This window comes from Anneissia japonica, unplaced genomic scaffold (assembly GCF_011630105.1).
Source record: "Anneissia japonica isolate Jap-2015-1 unplaced genomic scaffold, ASM1163010v1 scaffold287929_len176311_cov113, whole genome shotgun sequence".
Lineage (NCBI taxonomy): Eukaryota > Metazoa > Echinodermata > Crinoidea > Comatulida > Comatulidae > Anneissia > Anneissia japonica.
Window position 1 is genome coordinate 160,055 of NW_022725659.1, and position 8,656 is coordinate 168,710.

Consider the following 8,656-nt stretch of genomic DNA (forward strand, 5'->3'; position numbering starts at 1 on the left):
TATGTGTATGTATATATATATGTATGTATATATATATATATATATATATATATATATAGTGGTTTCTAGGTATATCTAATATGATAAAATCATATATAAATATATATCCATATTTATGAACTGCGCATGGGTATTAAAGATTTCAAGTGAAGAATGATAATGTGTGTATTATTCGTTTATTTCTTCGTGTTTCCTTCAATTCTCTTGGCATGTTTCATCCAAACTCCGGAATCTGCAAGAAAAATAAATATATTTATTGTATAAAAAGATCAGTTTAAATATTGAATGATTATTGTTTTAACTAAATTATGAAATAGATTTCAGATGGTAACAATATTCAACTAAATTAAAATCAAAGATACATTTTATTGACCATTTATTAAAGTATAGTATATGAAAACGCAACAAAAAGAATAGCATATGAAGCACATACTAAACTCCATTTTTTCAATTACAAGATCATGTTGCAATCATGAATATATCACCGTAAATGGAAGAAAGAGAATATAGTAGAAAGATATTTTGTTAGTGGAAAGACAGCAAAACAATAATACTTAGGCCTATGATAAACCGATTCACGAACTAAAATATATAGGGCCTAGGCATAATAAATTTTTCCGTTTTCGCAACTCCTTCGGCGCTCCATATATTTGTTCGAAATAAACCGCGACCGAAACGAAGCGCGACCGAAACAAAGCGCGACCGAAACGAAGCGCGACCGAAATGATCGGCTACCAACCGGGAGGGGGTGGTGTAAAGAATTGTATCATTATTTGCAAAAAGTTAATGTATTAAATCTCTAGGCCTATACTAACATAAGGGGTGATTTTATTTCAGGATACTCAAGTCTCAGTTACTATTGTAATTAAGTGAAAACTCAATGCGGTCAACTCAATCTTGTAGTTGAAAGCATTAATGTTTGTTTAAAGACGTATCTGTGAAGGAACAGAAAATTACCTGACATTCTATAATGCTTTAATAAAATAATCGGTTTACGGTTAACCGGGGGGGGGGGTGTAAAGAATTGTGGGGTGGTCTAAAGAATTGTATCATTATTTGGAGAAAGTTAAGGTAATCAAAAGGCCTATACTAACAACATAAATGGTGACATTATTTCAGGATTCTCAAGTCTCAGTAACTACTGTAAGTGAAAACTCAATCCAGTCAACTCAATCACTGTAGTAGGAAAGCATATTAATGTTTGTTTGAAGACGTATCTACGTGAAGGAACAGAAAATTACCTGACTTACTAAAGGTGAATATAATGTTTTGTTGACGTTTTATTTTTACTGTCCTGTACTATTAATTATTAACAACATGCTAAAGTTGATGCTGTAGTTTACACGATAGAGTTTAATCAAATTTAATGTGTATATATTAGGCATATAGGCCTTAAGTGATATTGAAAAATGTAGGCTAAGCTGTTTTGAGAACTAAAAAAATTGTTTTTTTTAAATTAAAAAAGAAGTAACTGCTAGTCTGTCATTAGATACATATATGTATATTACTCCTATTTCAATACAATAATAAAGGGATGTAATACATTTAATAGCGGTTTCTATAATATGTGCTCTATATGCTGTATAAGTTTACCATTATTATTCTTTTTAAAGATTTTGTTTTGTTATACTGTATCTTTCAGCAAGAGTGAACTCCGAAAAATGTTAGTACAAGTCACAGTGATTCAATATTTCAAAACAGATTTGTTCAACGGCATAATTCATACTAATTAGCTTGACAAGAAAAGGCATGGTTATGGACAGTTGCTGCTACAATATCACAAAGAATGCTGGTTTATGCACACCTGTAACACAAATGGTTCTTGAATATTGTTTTATATAATAAACTCTTGTATTAGGACTACATTACGAAAAAAATGCTTATTTAAACCACTGTAAAGCAGCCTTGAATTTGAGGTACAGTATGTTTAGCAGTAAGACATTAGCAAAACGATTATAAATGAAAGGGTATGCTAGTAAATGAGACCCTAGGGAAGTAATGTCCCTACCGTATGATGTTTGTTGGTGTTTTAAATTAAAGAAATTATGGTTTGTATATGAACTCATAGTGTATTTTGTAAGTCTGCAGAAGCTGATTAAAGCCATTGTTACCAAGTGGAACTGGGACCATTGCAAACCAATTGGAATTGGGGCCAGTTAATTTTGGAGACCAGTTGAATTGTCCAAAAACACACAGTACCCACATTTAAAAAAAAATAGAATACACAGATTTTCTCTATAAAATCGTTCAATTTATATACACATTCTATACAATTGTATAGAATTTCTATTCGCATATTTAATGTATTTTTATAGGTTTTTCTATAAAATGTTTATAGATTTATAAGTGGTTTTTATAAAATTGTTTATAGATTTTCTATATTTTTTTAAAGGTTTTTTTTTATATATAAAATTTTCATAGACTTTCTATAGATTTTTAATAGAATTTTCATAGTTTTTTATATAATTTTTATAGATTTGTAAGTCTTTTAATATAGTTTTAATATATTTTTATAGAGTTTTTATAAATTTTTTATAGTTTTTTTATATAATTTTAATAGATTTTTAATAGAGTTTTATTAGATTTTTAATATAGTTTTAATAGCTTTTTAATAGACTTTTTATAGTGGCTTCTATAGTTATTTCTATAGATTTTCTAAACAATTATGCTATAGACATACTATAGTTGTTTTTTTTTTATAGAATTCTATAGAATTTTTTTGTATGAGCACTTCCCCTAACCTATCGACCTTAACATTTAATTCGGTGAACTGAGTATTCACCGTCGAATCTAGTTGGGTTAGCTGGGTGCATAGATGTCAATCACAACCCGTGTGTCTCACTGTCTAAGAGTTAATAATCTCTAGGGCATCCAAGCGTTCATTTCATTTCTTTATTACCATTCTAGGTGTGTCCCTCTGGTCAGTGACACTCGGGCGACATAAACCAGAGAATCCGGTCTCATCACTCCTTTTCTTATCCCGCCTTGACCGCCTAACCATAGTGTATGGCTCCCCATCTTCCTCCCCCTCCCAGAAATGGCAGGATGCCACAGTACCCCGGCTCTTTTTGGAGGGACTGGGGAGTATGCAGACTCCTCAGTACTAGTACTGTCCTCGCCTAGCTGGTGGGAGGGAAAACCTATGGAATGGTTCCCCTATGGAATGGTTCCAATATTTTGGTGAGCAACCCACGAAGTCATCCTCATCTCTCACATTAGGGAAAGATGGAGTGAGATGAAGCGACATTGAAGGTTCAAGATGTTCCTCCGTACCCCATTTAGTCTTACCACTTCTTAAAAGGATAACCCTTGGGAACACCACTACAAGTTGAGGAGGAGCCTCCTGGGGACTCGCCACTAGTATTAACACTTACTCGCTTCCCCCTATTCTATGAGTATTGAGGGTCAGAATCACTATCCCCAAAAGACTTGGACTTCCGTCCGGCGCTTAAAGATGTGCCGCTCGGTGACATCCCCCTTGATTGTCTGGATAGACCACCCGACGAAAATGCAGTTTTATGTTTACGGGCCGACTTCCTCAAGTGCCTATCCCTTTGACCCTCGGCTTCCTTATAGGTGAAAACAGCTACACACCCTAGGTATAAAAGTAGTTCCCCAAATTTCACTTCCCTACAACCGAGACAAAACCTAAACATGGCATGATCTTCTTCCAATTTTCTGAAAGAGACTTATACGCTTTATAGGTAAGGGTTTGCACTCTATCTGCCCAGTCTTCAATAGATTCACCATCTGCTTGTGAGGCCGATGTCATTTTGGCTTCTCTAAACAAGTCCTTAGAAGTAGCAGAAGGAAGGGTTTCTGTATACAATCCCCCTCCCCCAATACCATTTAACACAGTATTTGGTAAAAAGTCAAAATAACCAAGATAGATTTAGTAATATTGCCATTCCGTGACCTCCAGCCTTTAATACATTTAGCTAGTTTTTCACTGGCATTCGGCACAGTGCAAAGGTCATCGATAAAACAATAATTAATGAAGACTCGTTTAAATCTAGGCATTATTGCAAACTGTCTGTATTAATACAAAAATCAAAGAATAGTAATATAAAAATTTGCCAAGGCGCAAAGATCAAGACTACACACACAAAGATCTTGAAAAATACAATTAAAGTTTGGTTAAAGTACAATTCATAAAAACAGGCTATAATTGCAATGCATTGATCAAAACACCTATTTATATTGCGTACAAATATCGCTTAAGTAACAATGAAAATGAACACCTGTGGAGAAAACCTAATTAGAATGACACAAATATGGCTGGAACGGTAAAAGGAATGCCACAACGAATTCTCTCATGCGTGTACTTACGAGTTTGTCATGCACCTTTCACTAAAAACGTTAAAAATTCCTACCATTTCCTAGTATAGATGTGTATAAGAGACAGCAGCAAGAGTGAACTCCGAAAAATGTTAGTACAAGTCACAGTGATTCAATATTTCAAAACAGATTTGTTCAACGGCATAATTCATACTAATTAGCTTGACAAGAAAAGGCATGGTTATGGACAGTTGCTGCTACAATATCACAAAGAATGCTGGTTTATGCACACCTGTAACACAAATGGTTCTTGAATATTGTTTTATATAATAAACTCTTGTATTAGGACTACATTACGAAAAAAATGCTTATTTAAACCACTGTAAAGCAGCCTTGAATTTGAGGTACAGTATGTTTAGCAGTAAGACATTAGCAAAACGATTATAAATGAAAGGGTATGCTAGTAAATGAGACCCTAGGGAAGTAATGTCCCTACCGTATGATGTTTGTTTGAGTAATAAATTAAAGAAATTATGGTTTGTATATGAACTCACAGTGTATTTTGTAAGTCTGCAGAAGTTGATTAAAGCCATTGTTACCAAGTGGAACTGGGACCATTGCAAACTAATATGCCTATAAATCAGTATTATTGTTCATATCGTTATTATCATTAGTTTTTGTGGCTACTGAAAGTAGCTACTATGCCATCGAATGGTTTGCCGAGGTAAGTGACTGTGAATCTCGGTAACAGTCGTCACCTTTGATCACGAGCCGACTACCAATCAACGCTCATTATAATTTCTTACGACTATTTCCAAGAAAATAAGAAAGTTTACGAATTCGGAATGTTACGACGTTGCGAAAATTACTGGACACTCAGCGGATCGTTTTTAGTTTTATGTTATGTTAGGTACCTGCCTCCACGTTATTTTTTTTTTTTTTATGTGCGATGACAAACTAAAATAGTTCTTTGTAGGTGGACTATGTTTGATTTCACTAAATTTGATAATTTTAGGCCTAGTTGAGCTAACTGTTTCCATGTGTTACTATTATATAGTATTATTACTAAATGAAAATTTGTTTTGACGTTTCATTTCGAGTCTTTTTCCGTGAGTTTCCGTTTTATAGGCTAGCTATAGACCTAGTATGCTGATTTATCATTGGCCCGCCTGTGGAGCGACAATTTTTCTCGTACGTCGTCGACTCAGGCCCTTGCTAGAACTATAATGCCTTAGCCTAGTTTACCGTACATAACGAACTAGTAGCAGTCTGGCTTAATCATAAACTAATACTTTAGGACAAGATGTGATTTATACAGAATCTCAGAATATTCAGCACTTCAAGGATGGCATTCCACGGAGAGGAGAGCCTATTAGGACTAGGCCTAGCCTACTTACTTAAGTTAGGTAGGGAGTGCTACGAGGGAGTTATTGGTTCTACTACGGTCATTTCAGCAGCCATGTTTATACAAATTACAACATATAAGTTTAAAAAAAAACATGTTGTTGTAGCTAGGTAAGTAGTAGGACTATTGCTAATGAAACTATAGGGCCGCCTAGGCTAGGTAGGTAAACATATCTGGCTAAACGACCTACCGTATGGATCTAGGCAACACTGTATATGTACCTTTGACGATTTATATTATATTTATTCAACAGTGTTAACGGATCTCTCTTCAATATATACGACAGTATTTCTAGCCGTATAGCCAGATTTATCTGGCCGAACGCCCTCTTGAGGCGTAGCATTGTGTAATACAATGTTCCCGACGGTTATTTGGACCTGTTCAACCATGAAGCCTTCGTGGTCTAGTGGTTATGACGCTCGCCTTGTCAGCGTGAGGTCGCAGGTTCGAATCCCGTCTGAGGAATTTTATTACACAATGATTTTTATAGGACTTTATTCGTTGAAAAGTTACAGGGTAGCCTACGATCTTCCATCATGTCCTTATTTAAACACTGTATATGTACCTTTGACGATTTATATTATATTTATTCTACAGTGTTAACAACTAAATCCCTTCAATATCATATATATATATATACAAATTATATAGATAAGTTCTGAGTAAGTTTCAAAGGTTAGTTAATAATATTCAATATTAGTCAAGTTATATGCATATTAATGCATTCTATACAAATTAAAATTAATAATAAATATAAATAAAATATAGACAAATGTAAATACGTATATACATACATACATACATATAAAGAAATAACAAATATATTGCAACAATATAAATATATTAAAAACAATATATTACAGTAACATAACATATTTAAAACATTAGAATATATATATATATATATAATATATATATAATATATATACATATATACATAAATATATACATATATACATAAATATATTATATATACATACATATATACATATATATACATATCTGTCTCTTATACACATCTAGATGTGTATAAGAGACAGTCCTAATTTTGAGTCCAAATATATATATATACATATATATATGTATATACATATATATATATATATATATATATATCTTAAATTAATTTAGATTATGAAACGGTAGCAAAATTGTAAACCAATACTACTGCAAGGGTACTAATATTCAATATTAGTCAAGTTATATGCATATTAATGCATTCTATACAAATTAAAATTAATAATAAATATAAATAAAATATAGACAAATGTAAATACTTATATACATACATACATATATTACAACAATATAAATATATTAAAAACAATATATTACAGTAACATAACATATTTAAAACATTAGAATATATATATATAATATATATAATATATATACATATATACATAAATATATACATATATATACATATATTATACATATACATACATATATACATATATATATATACATACATATATACATACATACATATATATATATACATATATATACTGTACATACATATATATATACACATACGTATATACATATATATATATACATATATATTTATATACATATATGCATATACATATATTATTGTTACGACATGTGAAGATGAGGTAACAGAAAGAGTGAGACCGACAACAGTTTTACAAATTTAAACTAACTAAATGTTTATTATATAAATACGAATAATATAAATGAAATAATTCGGTACAAAATACATGAAAATACTTGCTCTGGTTTAGCTACCGTCGCTCAAATTAAATCTTCAGTTCAAAATTTGAATTGTTCAAGTCAGGTTGTGTAAAAGTAAAAATGTTCAAAGCAAAAATTGTTCAAAGTCCAACACCATCAAGCTCCACACAGGCTGTCCCACGAATTGTCTTTCTCTATTGATCACATCTCGACAACTAACTCATCATCTCTCAAACATCGTTATTTAACAAGTCTTAAGTCATTCACCCCTTTTCATGGTTTTACTCCCTTTCTCAAAAACTACACCCTTCTACATACCTACTGTCTTACACATCCCCATCTCTTCAATCACAATTACTAACCACGATGATTAAAGCACCACAAAACTCACACTTTCACTTCTTGGACATTGAACTTTAAGATGTACGTGTAAATAATTATAATGATGAAACTGACAGTGGTAACACTTCCCCCTTAAAGGAAAGAAAGATTTATGCAATAAATCTTTCTTTGTTTTTTACTAAAACAAAAGATAATAATATTGTTGAATATATAGCACAACGTAAAAGTATAATACAGTATAAGTAAAATCAATCAAGATTCATGCAAAACAAAGTATACATTAGCTAAAACTAAAATAGCATAATTAAGCAAAAAAAAAATATATAGGGTAATGTATGAATTCAAAATTAATAGGTAATTACATGCAAATCAAGCAGAATCATAAAACTTTCAAATAGCAAACATATCAATTGTTTACGGCTCATGATTTAGACTCGAGACAAAGCATCGGGGACTAAGTTATCTTTTACCTTAATGTGCTGAATTACCAGGTCATATTCTTGTAGGATTAAACTCCACCTCATCAAACGTTGATTATTGTTCTTCATTTTATTTAAAAATATGAGGGGATTATGATCGCTGAAAACAGTTAGGGGTTTAACAGAAGATACATAAACATCAAAATGCTGGAGTGCTAAAATTAAAGCAAGGCACTCTTTCTCAATCGTGGAGTAATTTTTTTGATAACGATTGAATTTCTTTGAGAAATAGCATACCATCGTCGTCTTCCTGTAAAAGTACGCCCCCAGCACCAATATCACAAGCATCGACGGCTAATTTAAAATCAATATCAAAATTTGGTGCTGAAAGAACTGGTGTGCTTTTAAGTACGGCTTTAAGTTTGTCAAAGGCGAGTTGACATTGGTCTGACCAAATAAATTTCACCCTTTTTCTTAGTAAATTAGTTAAAGGGGCAGCAATAACAGAAAA

General features: G+C 32.0%; 1 long non-coding RNA gene across 1 annotated transcript; it reads left to right on the plus strand.

Annotated features, from left to right (window-relative positions):
• The first annotated feature begins 1,196 nt into the window (after nt 1-1,196).
• Nucleotides 1,197-4,486, plus strand: LOC117112776. The gene is made up of 3 exons (XR_004446087.1): nt 1,197-1,255; nt 1,643-1,663; nt 4,409-4,486. It is a non-coding gene; the product is annotated as an uncharacterized LOC117112776 (long non-coding RNA).
• The last annotated feature ends 4,170 nt before the right edge of the window (nt 4,487-8,656 follow it).